This window comes from Ochotona princeps, chromosome 17, assembly GCF_030435755.1.
Source record: "Ochotona princeps isolate mOchPri1 chromosome 17, mOchPri1.hap1, whole genome shotgun sequence".
Taxonomy (NCBI): domain Eukaryota; kingdom Metazoa; phylum Chordata; class Mammalia; order Lagomorpha; family Ochotonidae; genus Ochotona; species Ochotona princeps.
The window spans coordinates 45,451,571-45,472,628 of record NC_080848.1 but is presented as its reverse complement, the minus strand read 5'-3'; the positions used below and the strand labels follow the sequence as shown (position 1 = coordinate 45,472,628).

The following is a 21,058-nucleotide window of genomic DNA, read 5'->3' as shown; positions in this document are numbered from 1 at the left end:
AAACGACATTTCCCCACACAGTCTCTGTATGTGCTAACATTGACCTTGGGAGGCTGGCCTCTTGCCACTCGCCCCGGTGACAGCTGAGCAGAAAGAACACCAGGGCATAACTTTGAGTCCCGCACAGGGACACAGTCGCACATGCCACAGAGCTCAGTGTAGGAGTGAGGTGACTGTGCACACGCCCTGAACACAGGGGCACCCCTCACAGCTCAGTGGCTCAACCATGGACAATACACCTGAAAGGCCAGGGCCACCCTCCTGGGACTGGCTGTCCCCATGTCACAGCATACGCATTGACTAAGTCCCACTCACCTCCTTTGAGAATCCATTGAGTTTTCCAAACGTGTCTCCTACTGTCACTTCTAACACCTGCACAGTTTGCTAGTCAGCAGACTACAGACCACTGCTTGTTTCACTCTCAGGATGTGCACCTGTCAGTGGCTGTGACATCATGAATGCTGCCAGCTGCTCACAAGAGGGATCTCAGGCAGCAGTGGGGCAGGGGTCCTGAGCCCCGCCTTCATTCACAGTCACCAGGGAGAGGGCCCGGGCTCTCTCAGGGCCCAGGAGGAGGGGGGCAGATAAGGCTGGGATGCCATGGCCCAGGGCTGCCAGTACCCTCTCTCTCTGCCACCTACCGGGAAGGTCCCCGTCCCAGGAGACTGGCCCTCCTGCCCCTCCTTCACTTCCTCCTCTGCACTTGGATTTTCTACCAGCTGGGAGGGTCCCTTTACTAGAGTTCAGGCAGCACCGGGAGCCCACCTATGCCTGTGCACACACCTGTGTCCCCACCCCCTGTGCCTGTCACTCCAATCACCAGACCTGGGGACTACACGGGACCACCTCTAGTCCTATAGCAGCCCCACCACCACCACCCAGACAGAGGCAGGAGAGCCCAGCAGGTTGGCTTCCGGCTCATGGGCTCTGGCTCAGCCTGCCTGCCTGAGGCCTTCCCCTGCCCACCCTGGGGAGGGGAGCTGCCTTCTATGTGGGGTGCTCCCATGCTGCTCTGTGTCATGATGTGTGTGTGCCCAAGGTGTGTGTGCTCCCTGTCCAAGGTGTCTCTGGGAAAAGGTGTTTGCATTCATCAATTTAATAGAGTAGGAGAAACTCAGAAAGCAGTGGTGAGCAGAGAAAAACTTTTTTTAAGAGAATTTTATTTATTTTAATTGCAAAGTCAGATATACAAAGAGGAGAGAGGAAGATCTGCCGTCTAAATATTCACTCCCCAAGTTACACCAACAGCTGGAGCTGAGCCAATCTGAAGCCAGGACCTTCTTCCGAGTCTCCCAGGCAGGTACAGTCCCAAATCTTTGGCCCATCCTTGACTGCCTTCCCAGGCCACAGACCCTTGCTGTGTCCATGCACCCCGCAGCCAGGCCGCTGGGCTAAGCCTTTGCTGCCATGATAGCTGTTTGCTAAGACTGCATGTCTATGGAGGAGTTAGGGGTTTCACTGAGCCCCCTGGTGCTTTGTGCAGGAGCTGGTGAGAGTGAGTGCCCACTGTCTCGGCTCCCTGGGGGACCCACAAATCAGTGCGTTCAGGCCAGGCTGCTGGATGGGTTCCTGGCATCTAAGGAGGGCCTTTGTGTGGGGATGAGACTGGGTCCTGTGGTTGCTAGGATGGGGATCCTAAGACTGAGGCCCCTTGGCTTTCTGGGGAAGCCAGCGCAGTGGGCCAGAGAGCACTCCCAACAGCCCTGGCCCTGTCCTCCTCCAGGGCCAACCTGACCCTTTGACACACGTCTGGGCCTCCAGAACTGTGACGGAAACAAATTTCACCATACCAAGAGGCAAGCTCAGGCTAGCCCAGAGTCAGCTCCTGTTACCTTCCAGCTATAGCAGGGTCTGCCGGTTCCTGCCCACCCCACCTCTCCCGTCCTGGCCTCAGACCTGTCCCATATTGTCCTGTCCCTTGTCCAATGCTCCTGTCCTTGGCTCCCCCTCCCCGTCTCCTCCACCGGTCTGACAGGCGCACTGTCCCCTCATCACTCAGTGGGGGGCAGTGATTGAGTTGGGAGGTTAGTTAGAAGCCAGTGCTAAGATGCATTTGCGGATTCTCCATGTCCACGGCAGGATCCAGGGCCCCCTGTCCCAAGCGAGGGAATGCACACATGACCTTGAGTCAATACAGCATGTTCTGGCACAGGAACCTGGGAGCATGTTCCACAAGGGCAGGAGGCCCAGGGGCAGCCGCATGCTGGTAAGGGCAACATGCGCACCTGCAGCTCCCAGGAAAGAACCCTCCAGCATTAACAAGGTGCCTCAAGGGGCACAAACAAACATGCAGATTTCACAGTTTGATGAAGATATTCCTCTGTATAAGAGTTGCACTCTAGGTCTCCACAGGAGGCAGGGGCCTGAGCACTCAGACCATCCCCTGCTCTGCTCTCCCAGGTGTATTAGCAGGAAGCTGGATCAGAAACAGAGCAGCCAGAACTGGAACAGGCACCCAGATGGAATGTTGCCGTCACAGGTGGCAGTTTAGCGCACTGTGCCACCATACTGTCCCTGAGGTGTAATATCTTTCAGTCTCAGAATACCACCCCATGCAGGAGCCAACCACTAGGCCACACACATCCATCCACATCCGCTGTGGCCTGCAGGGGCCTGCTCCTGACTGCACCTCTGCTCGGCCCCTCCTGTGGGAAGGACAGAGAATCCCAGCCCCGTGATTTTAAAGCAAGAGTTGATTGCTAGAAAGAACTGCCTGGTGCACTAGGAGGAGGGAGCAGGGTACTCACCGGCAGGCCAGGAATCTTCCAGCACCTCAAGGCAGCCAGTTTCCCTCAGAGCTGCATAGATCTGAAGCCAGGAGGCAGGAACTTCCTCCACGTCTCCCACACGGGTGCAGGATCCCAAGGCTTTGGGCCATCATCGATTGATTTCCCAGGCCTCAAGCAGGGAGCTGCATGGGAAGTAGAGCTGCCTGGTTTAGAACTAGCGCCCATATGGGATCCCGGCGCGCTGAAGTCGAGGATTTTAGCTGCTAGGTCACCACACCAGACCCAGAATGCCTGTTTCAAATTCTTTTCTTTTCTTTTTTTTTTTTTTTTATTACAAAGTCAGATATACAGAGAGGAGGAGAGACAGAGAAGAAGATCTTCCATCCAATGATTCACTCCCCAAGTGACCGCAATGGCCGGTGATGTGCTGATCCGAAGCTGGGAACCAGGAACCTCTTCCAGGTCTCCCACGCGGGTGCAGTGTCCCAATGCATTGAGCCATTCTCGACTGCTTTCCCAGGCCACAAGCAGGGAGCTGGATGGGAAGTGGAGCCGCCGGGATTAGAACTGGCGCCCATATGGGATCCCGGGGCGCATTCAAGGCGAGGACTTTCGCCGCTAGGACACGCCGCCGGGCCCAAATTCATTTATTTTCATAGTTGTGTATAAGCTCAGGACCTGGATCAGGAAGACCATGTATGTCATTTGGTGTAGCAAGTGGGATGAGGCACTCAGCAGCTTCTGAGCCGATGGTCCTGGGTGGAGAGATGCTCCCCTGTCAGAGAGCTGAACAGCAGCTGTCTGCAGCTGCACCCTGACTTTCACTCTCCTGCTGGTGCCCTTGGAAGCATGGAACTGGGGGATTTGGGTGAAGCCCAGTTTCTGTCTCTTCTTGTTCTCACAATGTTGGTGCCCTACCTAACAGACCTTCTCAAACAGGAGGTCATGAACATCTGTCCTTTTTTTTTTCTAAGGTGTTTATGCTGGTAACATTCTTACCTTTTCTGCTAAGGTCTCTCCTCATTTGGGGGACTGCAGTGAGGTGGGGCCCACATGAATTCCTTAGCATCTGGAATGAGTGGCTTCCCTTCACCACCAGGTACTGTGTCTCAAACACTGTTCCCTCCCTCTGCGAGGATTTTGGTGCCCCTCCCAGCATTAGCTGAGCCAAGGCATGAGCTCAATTTGGAGCCGAGCCCCTGCTGTCCAGTCACCTCTGTGCTCCTGTCCCAGAGATCAGTACTTGATGTATGAGAAGAATGAAGTGGAAGTCCAGCCAAGACAATTGAAGAAGCATGATTTCCATTATGTCAGTGTGCTCTGGACCCTGCTGGCATTCTGCATGGTGTGTCCACAGTGTCCAAGAGGAGAAGTTAGCCCTTGTGAGCGCTACCTGTGAGGAGGGTCAGTGGGCACCCCAGGCCCCACCTCTACGATGCTGGGCACAAGCACCCAGGGACGTGACCTTGCTGTCTGCACAGTCCAGGGTGCTAAAACAGCCTGTAAATGCCCCCTATGAGGGTCTGCGCCTGAGCCCCAGAACAGCATGGTGCTGTCCGTCTTCCATGTGGGGCACTTCATGGTCTTCTTCTTCGTCAGTATCATAGTGGCCTTGATCATCATCCTCTCTCAGGAGCAGGGGGACCAGGTGATGCCTGGAGACAAGACAGACAAAGTGCAGCCTGGAGGAGATTGAGGTGGGTAGATGCCATTATGCCTCTGTACTTGGCAGTGGGAAGATGGGACTGGGGTCACTCATGGTTGGGTCTGTGGGGTAGATCACTTGGCATGGGATGTGCTCTGGCTGCCAGCACCAGGCAGCGCCTCCTTCCTTCACAGAGCAAGAGGCCAGGTGGCCATGCCTGGGCTGCATCCATTTGCCCTCCCTCCCACAAGTGCCCTGTGAGGGCAGGGCAGGTGGGGTTCAGGCTGCTGATGCTGGGCTGCATCTTCTCAACACCTGGTACTTCCCTCTCACCAAGTAGAAAGCTTGCACTGACTTTGCATCAACACCAAGCCCCTGATGTGTTACATACCCCAGGTCAAGCAATGATTCGGTACCGGAGTGGACATTCATGATCTTGCTCCCCTGCCCTTTGAGAACTTCATCATGACCATGAGCAGTCTCAGCACTGTATTGTTGTTGATGAAGGTGCATGGGGTCACCGAGTGAGCAGTTCAACTCTGGCTGAGAGAGAGGCCGGTGAGAGAGAAGACCTGCAGAGTTCCACTGCCATACTATCTGTGAGCTGAGCCTCACAGATAGTTTCCAGATGTATAAGATGTTTCCAGAAGACCTCAGGAGGGAGGCAGGAAGTGGCATTTTATGCCTGCCCATGCTATTTGCATGGGAGGCTGGAGTGGCACTGGGTAGGGTATCCACGGGCTGCTGAAGTTGGGACCAACAGGACTCCTTCCAGGCAGTTCTACGGTAGGCCCTACGAGTGCGAGCTGATGCTGAAGTGCCTGAACATGGTGTACACATCCATGTTCTCCACAGAGTGTGGTCCACACCATACACGGGGTGCAGTCTCATGGCTGACCGCTGGCTGGGGCATCAGTGTATGGGACTGACAGCTCTTCCCTTGGACCACAATGCAGCTGTCAAGAAGCCAAGGATTTGCTCCCCACAGACTGACCTAGCATTGGGCAGCTAAACAGGAGCTGTGTCAGAGCTACTTGGTCCCCCCGAGGGACAGACCTGCCTCTCTGTGCCCATGCACTGCCCTGCACCGTACCATTGCAGCCTCCAGTGTTGCTATTAGCTTGGACCCCATACCCAGGAGCCCTTAAGAGAACCAGGATTTTTCTCTCTCTAAAGATAGCTTTTTCTCTTTGCGGGATTGGGAAAAAAGTTCTCATTGCTCTAGGGCCCTTCCTCATGTGGAACCCTAACTTTCAAAAGGGTGTCATGGAAAATAATTTTTGAAAATGATTTAAAAAGCAAAACTTTCCTATTTGAGCCCAAAATAAAGGAATGACTTTTGGAAAACATTTTGAACAGAGTACAATTCCAAAACGTCTTAATTTGGCAGACAAGGTTCTTTCATACACGTTTGCCAGATTTTGCCTTTGAATTACCATCAGACCCAGAATCACCTTGTTATAGTGCAAATTCAGAGAGTAGCCATTTGACGTAAATGTTAGGATTCCACTTGGGGTGCCTGGGCTCAAATCAGCTCTGCTCCCAATTCCAGCTTCCTGCTCATGTGCATCTGAGGAGGCAGCAGGTGATGGATAAAGTACTTGGATTCTTCCTGCTCACGTGAGCTACCTGGACTGAGTTCAAGGCTCCTGGCTTCAGCCCCATCTGTTTTTAGCATTTAGTGAGTAAATCAGCAAATTGTAGCGCTCTCTCTTCCCCTCTGTATCTCTTTTTCTGTTTTTTTTTTCCCTCTTGCCTTTTAAAATAATAATAAAAGATAAAGAAAATGTAGATGAAAATGCAAATTTTAGGGCCTGGTGTGGTGGCCTAGCAGCTAAAGTCCTAGCCTTGAAAACACTGGGATCCTGTATGGGTACCAGTTCTAATCCCGGCAGCTCCACTTCCCATTCAGCTCCCTGCCTGTGACCTGGGAAAGCAGTCAAGGACGGCCCAAAGCCTTGAGACCCTGCACCCACATGAAGACCTGGAGGAAGTTCCTGGATCCTGGCTTCGGATCGACGCACCACCGGCCACTGCGGTCACTTGGGGAGTGAATCATCGGACGGAAGATCTTCCTCACTGTCGCTCCTCCTCTCTGTATATCTGACTTTGTAATAAAAATAAATAATTCCTTTAAAAGATGCAAAAAAAAAAAAGCAAAACTTTCCAAAGTGCAGAAGCTTCAGATGCAATATCAGAGCATTACATTTAATTTGATGTAACTTATTTTTATTTAGGAATGATAATTACAGATACTAATGTTTGATATATAAATAAAGCCGATTTATAAACTGCTCACTTCAAAAATAAAAATTGAGTTAACATTATTCTGTTACAAGGAGCAGAAGATGAGGCATGGGTTTAAACAAAAATGGAGGAAAATGAATCTGAATTTTGTATCTGATTGTTGTCTTTTACTTAGCGTCATCATCTGCCTCTGGATGCCCACTTCTGGGCTAGGCCCTGGAGAGAAGTTCTTTGCTTTCCTGAGTGCACGTACCCATTTGGGGGCCACTTGACACAGCTACTGCCTCGGGGATTTGCACTTTCGCACAAGGATTTGAGGGCACAAGGGACTTGCAGTCCACAATGAACTTTCCACACTTCATTTTTTGGTTGCTTTGCAGCTGCTTCATTCTGTTCTAATGTAACGAAATCTTTCCAAGTGGTAATTATTGTTGTGTAGCACTGAATCTGCACTAACATGGCCAATAAGCTAATGGAAAAGGTTGGAGGGAAGGAAGGTGGATTGGAAGGAAGGAGTGAGCAGTGTCCTGTAAATGCAAATTAGGAGAAGTAACTACAGGCTACAAAGTGGAAATCTCATTATAGATGATCATTACCAAGAAGAGGAGACACAGAGCATAACTACGCACCTGCCGACCCGAGTCTGGAAGTATAGATCAACTTGGAAAAGAAACCGAAGGAATCAAAGATATGGAACTGGGAACACATGTCTCAAGTTTCCTGCTAGGGAACAAAAATACACAAAAACAAAAAAACAAAACATGGCATTGACTGCCACCTGGCCAGGCATCCAGGCATAGTGCATGCATTTACTGTAGTTTTACGCTCCTTGAGGTCTCTTTAGTGTTTATTTAAACTTTAAAAAACAAAGTAGACACACACTATTGTCTGATGGGGTGTCATTTCCTGCATGTTTAAGAATACCTCTCGTCAGAAATGTGGAAATACACGGGAAATGAGAAACACAAGAAAAGTGACTCTCTGGACCTGTGTCCTGAATCTCTCACCCCAGAGAGAAACCAGGGGGTGGGGCAGAGGAGTGTGTGGTGGAGACAGGGCAGCACGCATTCGCGCATGTGCAGCCACAGGTATACACCTCGGGCAAGCGGCACCTGTGCTCCCGGCAGATGGTGGCAGCTGCTGCACCTCCAAAGCTGAAGCCCTAACCTGGAGCACACAGCCTGCCACATGGGAACTGCACAGCCCCACAACCAGTGAGGCCAGCTACACCCTCCTTGCCCTGGGCATGAGGCCTACAAGTGTGAGGGTCGCCATTATGCCCCAAGGTCAACCAGTACAAGATTGCCATTGTACATCAAAGATGGCAACCGCGAGGGGGACAGATGTCCAGCAAGCGTTGGAGGCCGTGTGGACACCAATGTCTTCCAAATAAGGACGGATGTCCTCCACCCACTTCACCAAGAGCTGGGTTGGAGAGGGCCTGGAGGGTTGTCTTCCCAAACTCTCCTGTCCACCATGTGTAGGGTGCCTGCCTGCAGGTCAGGTCCAGTATGCCAAGCGGCAAAGTTCTGGGAGCTGCCTGGGTTAGCATCACGGGACTGCCCACCTCAGCAGAGATGAGGCTGTGATGGGGTGCAGCTGAGGGATAGCGCCCCACAGCGGTGGGGCAGGCTTGCTGCATTAATTGACATAAACGTTGGACCCCAGTGGCTCCTCACACCCTGCCCTTACTGCCTCCTCCTTCAGGAACTGCTATGAGGTATCAGTTGAGTGGGTGGGTGGGCAGTTGAGCTCATTGGAATGTGAGGACTCGGGCCCACTGGTGGGAAGTTAGAGCAGTTGGCAGGTATGTCAGTTAAATGGCTCTCTGGTCCGGAATGCTTAAAAACCACCAACTCCAGCCAAGCAGTGTTGGGAGCTCTCCTGCAGTGCAGTGGGAGCTGCTGTCGCCTCCTTGCTCAATAAAGACTCCGCCTTACAGCCTGTACTTGTGTCCAGCTCATTCAATCTCACTCTAGGAAACAAGGCAGTCCTTCAGGGGGTGAGCATGGGATGACCCCAAGAAGTGCTCACACTGGAGAGTGGAACGAAAGGGGCGGGGGGGAGGGGAGAGTGGCACAAGGTCTCATGAGGAGAGACCCAGGAACAAGGGGAACAGAGGAGACACAGGGGACAGAGTGCCCAGGAGCTCTGATCAGGCAGTGGCAGGAGAAGCTGTGAGCCGCACAAACGATTCACCTGGGCTCGTGGTTGCTGAAATGGGAGGAGGCTGGGAAGCCAGAAGGCCAGTGCTCCAGGTACGAATCCAGGACCAGGGCCGGGGGCAGGTCTGAGAGTTTGGGCCATCGCCAAAGCAGAGATGCAGCTGGAGGGCCACGTGGACTGCCTCCTGCCCTCTGGAAACAGTCACACTGCTGCTCTGAGGATGACCCTGTGCTGTCCATGGGCCTGAGGGCCTGAGCAGGTGGTGGAGACCAGCAGGCCCCAGGAGGAAATGCTGGGAGAGCAGCTCTGCCCTTGCTCTCCATCAACTGCAGCAAGGAGGGAAGAGCACTTCAAAAAAAAAAAAAAAATGTATGGGGCAGCACACTGGCTCAACAGGCTCATCCTCCACTTGCAAGGGCCAGGACCCCATATGTGTGTTGCCTCATATCCTGGCTTCTGCACTTGCCATTCAGCTCCCTGCTTATGGCCTAGGAAATCAGGGAGGATGCATCCATTTCTTGGGCCCCTGCACCCATGTTGGATATCTGGAAGAGTCTTGACTTCATGGTTCACCATTGCAGCCATTTGAGAAATGAACCAAGAGGTGAAAGATTTTTCTGTCTCTATTCCTGCTGTAAATCTGCCTTTCAAGTAAAAAGCACAATAATTTAAAATAAATTAAAAAATAAGCAGGACATGGGCAAGCTCCTGCCGGGCATCCCCTGTGATGCGAGGCTGTGGGAGGAGCTGCATCCATCCAGTGCTGGGTGCCCTCCAGGGCTGGAAAATTCCCAGCACTCCAGCCAAGGTAACTGCCCAGATGGGCGACCCTGTGGGTCACCTGGCTGCTCCTTACAGTGCATTTGTATCTAAGGGCTTCAGAAGGTGGATGCTGTTCCTGGCACCGTGTGACCTCTGGGAGAAAGTTGGCCTCTAAGAGCTGTTGTTTAAGTTGTTTCGAGAGCGTGCCTCCTCATGTCCTCCTGAAACCTTCTCTCCTGAAACCTTCTTTCATCCACAGGGGAAATTCTTCCAGCCCGAAGCAGGGGCATCTTTCTCATTTCCTCCTCCGCTTTGATTGCAATCTGCAACACGTCTTCATGAGTACTCCTTTCTCAACACCAGGGCCCGGACTCAGACATTTTGTGGCAGGTGTCTGAATGGTTCCTGCAAGAAGAAAAAACTGTGGGCTTGCTGCAGCAAATAGCCCAAGTCAAAGCATATTTTGGGTTGCTCAATTTTTAGCCTATGGCCCATAGAACTATTTTTAGATCGATGAGGTTGTAGAGTTGTCTAAGTGTGTGTTAACTAGACAAGAGGATTTTCTTCTTCGTGAATGAACTCAAGACTCTTCTGAAGGGTGCCTGCTAGTTTCTATCAGCCACACATCCCTTCTTCCCTGTAGGCATCCCATCCTTAATCATCTTCTCTGGCACTTAGCTTTCTGCTCTCAGAAATGCCTTCAGCTCCTAGCTGTTCCTAGCGATCACCTGGCCTTGACCTTAGCTGGCCAAAAGCTGTTCTGTGACCAGAGCACTGGCAAATGGATTCACTTATCCCATTGTCCATTCCTGCACTCACTCCCAGATTAAGACCAGGTCAAGTGAAGAATTAGAGGACAATCTGTGTTCCAGCTCTTCCTTTTCCTGGAGAGGGCATGCTGCTTCTGTACTGGCTGTTTGCAGAAGCAGAGCTGATGGTGACTTAGGAATGGCAGCATTCCATCTGGGGTGCACAGTACCCTAAGGAAGAGGTTTGTGTTGTGAAGTGTGAGAGCGATCACACTGCACCCAAGTGCAGGATGTTGGCACGAGTCTTGATTTCCCCAGCTTGGTGACTGCAGCTCCTGCTACACTCCAGGAGCCTCTGCAGCAAGGCTCTAAAGTCAGGCTTTTTTAAGCTCTCATCCTCGGGTCAGACTGAGAGCCATGCAGTAGAAACAAAGTTTCAAGCAGGCAGGCAGTTAGCAGAGCCCCAAGTTACAATGAACTAACATACAGGAGGCAGGAGGGGCCAGGTGCATGGAACATCCTGAGTAATTACCTTCACTCTGTCAATTGTTCTGAATGTTGCTAAGGAGGAGTGGGGTGCACTTTTCAAGCCTTCAATTAACTTGAATGGCGGGAATGTATGTGGGAAAGGCAGGGTACAGAAAATCAGTTTCTGTGCCCTGTCCACTGTCAATTAACCGGACTAGCGGGTGTGTGCCATCAATGGTGGCGCCCCATGACAGTTTGCTTACTGTGTCTTCAGTGGACTTGGGCCTAAACAGCTACTGGTGAGCGTGTCTGATTAGGGTCTCTGGATATGTTAGCGCAGGTCTGAACTCATCTGTCCAACGCCAGCCATGCTCAGAGAATCACCTGATTGGCTGGAAACTCTTGATTCAGAAGGGTGTCCTTCACAAATCCAGATGACTGTGAACTTGGAATTTGGCAGGTTTTTTGTTTGTTTTTTGCTGGGGGGGAGAGCAGCTATATGTGTGGAAATTGCTTTGACTTATTAAGGAGTTGTGGGATCCTAGCACCTAACAGCTTGTGAATTTCCCAAGATGAGTTGGGGTTTCTAACTAGCGACCCTGGGAGAGGAACTCAAATCCTTTTGTTTCTCACACTTTCTCAGCAAACTCACCACTTTTCTGTTTTTCTAAGACCTGTAAACTCTGACTACTTTCGATGTCTTCAGCATCCCTGCAGAGGGACAAACTTGATGATTTCAGAGCAGAAATAGACCGAAATACGGTGGCACTGAGGAGTCTGCATTTAGACAAATGATATTTATACACACATGCAAGATAGAAGAGAAACCATATTTCCTTAGATGTCAAACACTGAACTTGATGTAAAGCAAATAGAAAAACCTGCTGCTAAATTGAAAGCAAAACAAACAAAAAAAGAAAAACAAGCTTGGAAGCATTGAGACAATCCAGGATGAGCTGAGCTGCTGATGAGCAGAGCCGGCATTCTTCTCCATGAAGCCGGGATATTCACAGTGTGCTAAACCCTCTGCCCGCTAGTCAGTACAAAGGCCTGAAAATCCAGGGAAGCAAGACACTGTCACCCACACGCAGAAGAATAATTGGTGAGTGCTTTCAGCTCCATGAATGGGAGAGATAGTAGGCAGACTTGGACACTGTAACAGCTAAACCAGTATGCGCAACTGTTTCATACAAAGTAGACATGGAACAAAAGGGAAACTTATAAACAGACTGGCCCAGCTGTGGCTGTCCCGGTAGCCTAGCAGCAGCTAAAGGTCTGGCCTTGAAAGCACCTGGATCCCACATGGGCACAGGCTCTAATCCCACTGGCCCTGCTTCCCATCCAGCTCCCTGCTTAAGGCCTGGGAAAGCAGTTGAGAACAGCCCAAAGCCTTGGTTCCCTGCACCTGCGTGGGAGATCCAAAGAGGCTCCTGAATGCTTGTTTGGATGGGCACAGGTCCCTTGGGAGGTGAATCAACGGATGGAAGATCTTCCTCTCTGTCTCTCCTCTCTGTAAACCTGACTTTCTAATAAACAAAAAAAAGAAAGAAAGAAAGACAAAGAGTGACTGAAATACGTGGAGTACTCTGTGTCATCGGGAATTTCAAGAGGTCAGTATAAGCCCCAGAAGGAAATCAATATGAGATGAGAATATATTATTTTTGGAGTTATAATGGCTGCAATTCCTAAAATGTGACTGTATTTTTAAGTCTACAGGATGAAAATCCTCAATAAATTCCCAGTTCATCTCTCTCACACGCACACCACAAACAGAAAAACCAAAACAGTCTCATTTAAAAATTACCTGAAGTCAACAATGACAACATTTAATAAGGGCAAGCGTTTAACAAAAGAGTTAAAATTTTATGTGCAGTGGGCTCTGGCCCTGGTTCTTGGATCAAACAATTTCAAGGCTTTTGAGTAAAAGTTCAGTTAGGATTACATGATCAAGTTTAAGTTTTGTTTCTAGTTTTTAAATTAAGTTCCACATTTTTCCACACTGACTAAACAAATTGATATTTCCAGCAATAATACCTAAGGATTGCTTATTATCAAAGTCTTCACAGGCATATGTTACTACTATCTATATTGTTTTTCACGGTGAGAAGGTGTGTTTCCAAGCTGAGGAAGTCAGACACACAGGGGCATGTTTAGGGATGCAGTGGACCGGGAGGGGAAAGGTGGGGGAGGAACTGCTCTATCTTCCACCTGCGCCATCCACAGGAGGAGAAAGCTACTTCCTGTCCTCTGATAGTAGCCTTTCTGACAGAAATTGGGGCATTGTGAATTTGATTGGCATTTCTCCAGCAACTAGTGAGTTTTTACATTTTTATATACTTGTTGGCCGCTTGTACTGCTCTTCAGCTTTGTTTACTCCATTTTGGCCTATTTCATATTTCAGTTTTTGCTAAACTTTTTTATAATTTTCTTCTATACCTGGATATCAACCTTTTGTGAGATAAATGACTTGCAAACATTTCCTCTTTTTTTTTCAAATGATTCTTCAATCTAGTAATCTTTTCAATTTTTGCTTCAGTATCTGATGAATTTAAAAAATCTAATTTTCTTCTTTTTTTCTACCTGTGCTAAGGAAATTTTGTATTTAAAAACTTGTTGACCACATTGTGTCATGGGAATTTTTCTGCATGTATTTTTCATAGAAATATATTTTTGAACATTTCATTCAGGTTTCTTGATCTGTCTGGTTTTGATTTTGGTTATGGTGAAATGTAGGGATCTTATTTTATTCTTGTACGTATGTGTATCCACCTTTCCAGCACCATGGATCAAAACAACAATATTCTTTCTCTGATGAATGGTCACACAATGTTTGTTACAAATAAGTTGGTTATCAACTATAGAATCATTTCTGAGCTACAAACTGTGTTTCCTTCATCAATTTCCTTCTGTGTCAGTGCCACCTTATTTTCATTTTTTCATCTGATTTTTTAAAAAATGGTTTACCTCTGTTATCTACAAAATTAGCACACATAAATTTGCTCTTTTATTATGGGATACCAGGTAATGCTTCTGTATACATATGCTTTGTGCAATGTAGTTGCTTGGAAAACAATTAACATCTCTTTTTAACAAAAACATTCTAGAAGCCTCTCTTCAATATTTATGGTCAATACATGCAGTAAGTCAGCACTATCTATTCTCATCTGACTATGTGCTAGAACCTCAGGAATTTTTCCTCCTATTTATCTGTAACCTATTACTCATGAATCGGCTTGATCACTTCCTCACTCCTGACTTCCTTTCCCAGACTCTGGTTACATAATAATATTTATATCTTCAATGGGATCATCTTTTATTTTCCGAGTTAACATTGGTGAGGATTTTGTTTTCATCCTTCTGTGCTTACCTCATTTCATGCAGCATGGTGCCATCGTGGTGCATCGATTTTATTGCAAATAATAAGACTGCTTTTTTATGGCTGAGTAGTATTCCACAATAGATATTAGATATAATACTGTGTGATATTATATAATTCACATTTATTACTATACATAATTACATAGGAATATATAATACAATTATCTAATATAGTATGCAGTAGAAGTATCATCTTTAATTAAAATAATATACTGTTAACAGATAAAATAATATTGTTAGCAGATAAATTTTATTTCCCTTCAGTATATACCTTGATGTGGATTTTGGGGAAACCAACCTGAGTGTAAGCCTAATGCTCATTTGCATTGTGTCTTATCCTTGCTTTGGGAGATTGACACATGCAGTTTTCTTATGTGCAAGGTAGTTTTCTTTGTTTCATACAAGTCCTCTGTCTCCTACAAGTCCTTGTCTCCAAACAAGGCCTGAAAATAAGTTCACAATAGAATTACACTGGGACAAATTCAGTCAACATAGGCAATCACCTGTGTCTATACCTTTAAATACTGGCTGAGCCCCTTGGGCTGAGTGATGTCACCAGGACATCCTAGAATTCCGCGGTCTTCGTTGTGATTTGAATCATAACAGTGCTGCTGCCGGACTGCGTACCAGGCAGGACAGTGCTTAGGAGCCGCGAGCGTCTCCTGTGATTTGGTGTCCTCGGATTTTCAGATTCAGTCTTTTCTTGATACCATCAACTACCTGACAGTGGAGTTACAGGTAGAAAGCTTAGCTTTTTGAGTAACTCTTTTAAAGAGTTGAGCCATGGAGCAGAGAGAGAAAAGGAAACATCTGGAGCGTGAATACAGTCCTCCAGCTATAAAGAAATCAAGAGGTATGTGGAGAAGACCCTTGGCAATGTGGTAACCAAGAATGCCCTCCAAGGGAGCAAGAGTAGGTCCCTAGTGGTAGTGGAGAAAATGGTTAAGGCAGGCGACCGGGACAGTGAAGCGAGGAAATAGGGAGTGAGGAGCAGCTGTCTATTCATGGCTCTTTCTGAGAGCCCAACTCACGTTCAGGTGACCCAGGGACAAGGCTAGGCTGTTGACACAAAGTTCAGCCTGGCCCGAGTTTGGCCATTGGCAGCCAAATGGGGAGTGAACTGATGGATTAAAGATCTCTGTTCCTTTGTAACTCTGATTTCAAGATAAATGTTTTTCAGATGGTTATGGATAAGTACAAGCTTATAAAATGTATTCCTTACTAAGGCATAAAAAAGATGTCTATGGATGAACATAAGCTCATAAAGAATTGATTGTTTACTAAGGAATAAGAACAAAGTATTTGTTTTAGTCTGTGCAAATGTAAATGTGGATCTCCTTGGTTAATGTAAGACATAGAATAGGATGAGCCCAGCATGATGGCTCAGTGGCTAAATCCTCACCGTGTGAACACCAGGATCCCATATGTATGCTGGTTTGTGTCCCAGCTGCTCCACTTCCCATTGGGCTTTCTGTTTGTGGCCTGGAAGGGTAGTAGAGGATAACCCAAAGCCGTGGGACCCACATGGGAGACCTGGAAGAATCTCCTGGCTTCAGATTGGCTCAGCTCTGGCTGTTGTGGCCACTTGGGGAATGTACCAATAGATGGAAGATCTTTCTGTCTCTCCTCTCTGTGGATCCGTCTTTCCAATAAGGGTGAAGAAATCATTTTAAAACAAAGGATACAACCATACATAGTCCCATTCAGTTACATTCATTACAGGGCAAGTGGGTTTGACTCTTTCTGGAAATGTAGGCAATTGGGCAGTTAGGGTTACCATGGAACCTAACCATAAACAAACAACTCATTAGACAGGGCAACTGCTCAGTGGGGGGGAGCGGCAGATTGAAGCCAACTGCAACATTTTAAGCTGTAATTCACATAAAATAGGAGTATCTGATATTTTCAACAAAATTTAGGGTTTTCCTCATTCTGATGCTCACTTTGAGAGGGTCTGAAGAGTGAAAGATGACTTTATTTCAGCTTCACTAGGATTAGTGCATATTCAAAGATGTCATTGAGTATACATAGTGAGACATGTAGAGCAAGGTCATAACTATTATGCTGTACACACAACTATACATGCATAACATACATGAATAAGAGGGACAGAAGTGTGATATTGAATATATTTGTTTACATGCTGTCTACCCATTGTGATTATTTGACTCTAAGATGCCATGAGAAATCAGGCAATCGTACTTAATCCATGATTGATCTATTTCTTTTCTCTGGAAGAATTCAGGGTTTATGTGCAGGTCAAGTGGGTAGATTTTCTCTATATGATGTTTTATGAGCCTTCAGAATGCTTCTGTAATAGGCGTGCTAATGTTTTCAACAATATATAAACTTTATTTTCTGAACTTATAGGTATGTCTGTTCTCAATACTTAGCACATGATATTCAGAATATATACAAGTTAAAGAAAGGAATGAAACACAAACTGTTCATTGAATGATTGTTGTACCATTCTCCATCCATCACAGACTTATGGAAGGAGGAGTCACCACCTGGGAGCGTTGTGGATGACAAGATCCTGGTCCAAGAGGAAGAAGATCCATCTGTCAAGTTGCAGAGCTACACCCGTGACTCCGGTGTGTGCACGCCCAATGATGTTGGTAAGGAGGCAGGATGTTCAAGGTCAGATAAATCAGGGCAATGGGAGGGGGAGCAGATCTGTAGCCACTAAGTTGGTCAACAGCTCTCATAGAAACTCAATGACAAGATTTGTATAAGGTAGGTGCTGTTTTCAAGATCAACTGTAGTGCTGTCATAAATAGGGGTTAAATGCATGTTTTAAGATTAAGGTGACATGAAAAAAATGTAGAACTGTTAGTGGAGTAAATCTGTTCAGCAAAAATAAACTCAGAGAAATGAAGATCAGAAAGAAACTCTGTGCTAAGAGGTTGGTAGGTATGGGATTGAATACTAAAATGCCTCTAGAAATAAGCACGATTGTACTGAAGATAGTACGCCATATACAAAGGGAATGTGTGCCCTTGGTCATCAAGTTTGATTGAGCTACACAGCCCAACCCTGATTGGCTTCCCTTGCCCTCAAATATGAGCAACTGCTTCCCAAAGAAAGACTAATGTTGAGGCCTTGAGGGAATGACTAATAAAGGCATTCCTCCAAGAACAGGACACAGCCCCTCAGTACAGAGTCACCACAGCTGATCTGGGACATCAGTGGGTGAGGCTGTGAGCGCTGCAGGTGTGTACAGAGTGTGATCATAACCTCCCCAGTAAACTGAACACCTGCCCGCCTGTTCTACTGCTTCTCCCCAGGAACCACACTTCTCTATCAAATAAGTAGGAGTGAGTATTAGAAAACGTGTTCTCCATGGCTTTCCCATACACAATTTCTCCCAAAGTAAAGGAAGCCCATCATGGATATCAGACTTGATTAACTGACTGCATCTTCTGTTTGGGCATGGTTCCCACTTCTCAATATTCGGTGAACATCTTCAGCAATGTCACATCAGAGATATTCAATCCGACTCATGTCTACCACATACTCCATTTGAATAACTTCTCTTATCTGTCACAATTTGCATGGTTCAGCTATCTGTGAGAGCAAGTGCCATGGTGTGTGATGGACAGGGAGGGAGGCAGCAATGCCTGAAGCAAAACATCCACTCAGAATGCTCCTTTTAGAATAGACCCAGTTAAGCCATGACACAATGTGTTTTCTTGTAATTTCCTTCTCAGACTTCCAGCTGCTTCAACAAGATGTGCCTGAGCCATGTGAGGTTGTCGAGATCGAAACCTGCAGCCAGGCACCAGGAGACAGTGATCCCACCTCAGAATCTGTCTACTCTTCCAACACATCCAGAAATTCTGATGAAGGAGGTAGGCAGATGTAAATGGAGTGTCTGAACTTACCCAGGAGATTCAGTGAAGCTGCCCAGGCCACCCCCTAATTACCTCACACACCCTTCAGTGACACAAAAGTCTTCAAGGAAGAGTAAGACTGAAGCCTTGGGGTGGGACAAACAGACAATGTGTTCCCAAGAAAGAGCACAGTCCCTCAGCACAGCATTGTCCCATGGGAGCCCTGGGAGAGGTGGCTGCACTGGCTGAGAGTGCCAACAGGTGCATGGAATCTTGGCTGGAATCTCCCCCGGGCACAGACTCGTGTTCATAGATCTCTACAGGCCCCATCTCCTCAACACAAAAATGGCTCTCCCTCCTTTCTTAAACTGTTCTTTTCACTGCACCCCTCATGCCCTGTGCCTCTTTTCCTCTCTGTAGTCTCATTACCTGGGTACCTCTTGTATCATCCCTCTTGCAAACAGCCTTTCAGGCCTAGCCTGTTAGTGACTAATCCCTTGAATAGAGTACACACACTGACAGGTCACCTATCTGAACTAGCCCTGGGACTAAACTGAAGGAAATCCTTGTATTTGGAGAGAACTGAGTTTCTTAGCTAGCCTTTCTCTTATGTCGCCACATTCACAATATCTGCAGCCTTTCAGAGCTGCATGACTTGAGAGCTCATGTGTACTTCCTGCGACACTCTGTCTACTCTCTCAGGCAGGAGCAAAGCTAGGAGCCACGCCTGTACTTACTCAGCTGTGCTGCACATTACACAGTGCGCACACACACACAACATAAACACACACAGCATTACCAGTACTAACACCAGAAAATATACCAAGTGTGTACCAGATCACAGAATCATCTCTACCAGATATACCATGCCCCTATTGTCATACACAGGCCTTACCCATTCCACCACACACAGCACATATCATTTGAACACACCTACAAGTGAAGAGTCACATTTGTGCACACATCCATCACACACATCCCATGGGCAGGGATACTCTGAGTGCCCCAGAAACACTGCACCTTCAGGCAAACTTAGCCACGTTTTCTAATGGTTGAAATTTTCCTTCTTAGAAATGCATCAAAGCCAGAAGGAAGATCTCGGTGGTAGACCATTGGATGGGCCTTTACCCCAGGACGTGGAACAGATGACCCCCACCACCTGGAATGACATGTGTTTTCATGTCCACCTAGCAAATGAGCCCTGCTCAGATGCGTTACACATGAGAAAGGAGCGGGTCATCAAAATATATTACATGTATGTGAAAAGGCAGAGAGAGGCCCACACTGTATCTGACACACAGGAAGGCTTGCTGCCTCCCAAGAAGAGGGCAAGAGTGCAAGAACTGAGCTACACTGGGCAAGTCCCTTCGGAGGCCAGCTCTTCTTCTGTGCTTACAGAAGATATGATCCTCAGCAGTGAGGCCAGTGCTGACACAGCCCATGAAGACGATTGCGAGGCTGAGGGCCCAGCAGAGCTCCTAGCCCTGGAGGAGAGGCCCAGAGTGAAGACACCTGAGTGGCTCGTGCAGCCAGAGCATGGCTTTAAGTGCATGGCCTGCTGCCGAGTGTTCCCCAGCCTGGACATCCTGGAGGAACACGTGAGGAATGGAGTCAAGGAGGGCTTCAGTTGCCGCATTTTTCATCTGGCCTTTGCCTGGATGAAATCACAAAGCTCTTAAACAAGAAGGCAAAGACAAGGAGAACACAGAAAAATCAGGCAGAGCACACCTATGTATAGAAGGCAGGAAGGTTTTTGCACGAGAACAACATGAAGCCAATAAGCAAAGTGCTTTCCGCCCATGAGAAAGAGGCCAGGCAGCAGCCTCACTGTGCTGACACAGCTGCATCCACTCCAAGCAGCCGGAAGACCTGCTTTGGATTGCACAAGCCCACCACCTAGTGACCCACAGGACCATGGAACCCTGGCAGATGCCATCTGCCATTCTCTACAGCCAGAAAGAAAAGAAGGCAGACCCCAACACGAAGACCATATGCCCTCCCAACAGCAGCGAACACCCTGATGTACCACCAGCCCAGGTGAGAGGAACCTCACTCACCTGGCACACAAGCTCATGCCCCAGAACAGACACTGCTCTCTGTCCTCACCTTCACTACCTCTCCTTCTCCCCTCACCCACAGGCACATCACTATGTGCTGGATGCAGAAAGCAAAATCATCCAGGATCTGAAAGATACAAACTACCATCCATTCACTGAGTCCATTTACTCTCTGAGTGTTCTTCAACAGCCATTGGATACAGGTTTCTGCGTCATTTTTAGCACAGACCTTATCTCACACTCCTCCTTATATCCTTACCTGTACATTACCTGGTGGGGGGACAAGATTTCTTATCAGAAGAGGGAAGCAGATCCTATGTGGCTGAAAGCAAAAGCAACTCGCAGCTCATCCTTGGCTCTCCTGAGCAAGCACACACGGGGAGCAAGTGCTGCTTCTGCACTCACAGTGGAAGGATGGAACACATCACCAATCATCCGAGACACTCGAATCTCTGTCTCTCCTTTCTTAAAACTGTTCTTTTCACTGCACCCCTCATGCCCTGTGCCTCTTTTCCTCTCTGTAGTCTCATTACATGGGTACCTCTTGTATCATCCCTCTTGCAAACAGCCTCTCAGGCCTAACCTGTTACTGACTAATCCCTTGAACACCTTACACACACTGACAGGACACCTATCTGAACTAGCCCTGGGACTAGACTAAACTGAAGGAAATCCTTGCATTTGGAGAGAACTGAGTTTCTTAGCTAGCCTTTCTCTTATGTCGCCACATCCACAATATCTGCAGCCTTTCCGAGCTGCATGACTTGAGAGCTCATGTGTACTTCCTGCGACACTGTCTGCTCTCTCAGGCAGGAGCAAAGCTAGGAGCCACGCCTGTACTTTGCTCAGCTGTGCTGCTCATTACACAGTGCACACACACACACATAAACACACACAAACACAACATTATCTTTTACTAACACCAGAAATATACATCATATATGTACCAGATCACAGAAAAATGTCTACCAGATATACCATGCCCCTGTTGTCACAAGAAGCCTTACCCGTTCCATCACATATA

At 47.8% G+C, this 21,058-nt stretch overlaps 1 protein-coding gene and 1 long non-coding RNA gene across 2 annotated transcripts in view; both read left to right on the top strand.

Annotated features, from left to right (window-relative positions):
* LOC131482427 (USP6 N-terminal-like protein) overlaps positions 1-21,058 on the top strand; it is a 409,820-nt gene that overhangs the window by 260,226 nt on the left and 128,536 nt on the right. The gene's annotated exons all lie outside the window — the stretch shown is intronic.
* LOC131482315 (uncharacterized) lies at positions 16,629-19,416 on the top strand. Its single transcript, XR_009246892.1, has 3 exons — positions 16,629-16,762; positions 17,855-17,995; positions 19,049-19,416. It is a non-coding gene; the product is annotated as an uncharacterized LOC131482315 (long non-coding RNA).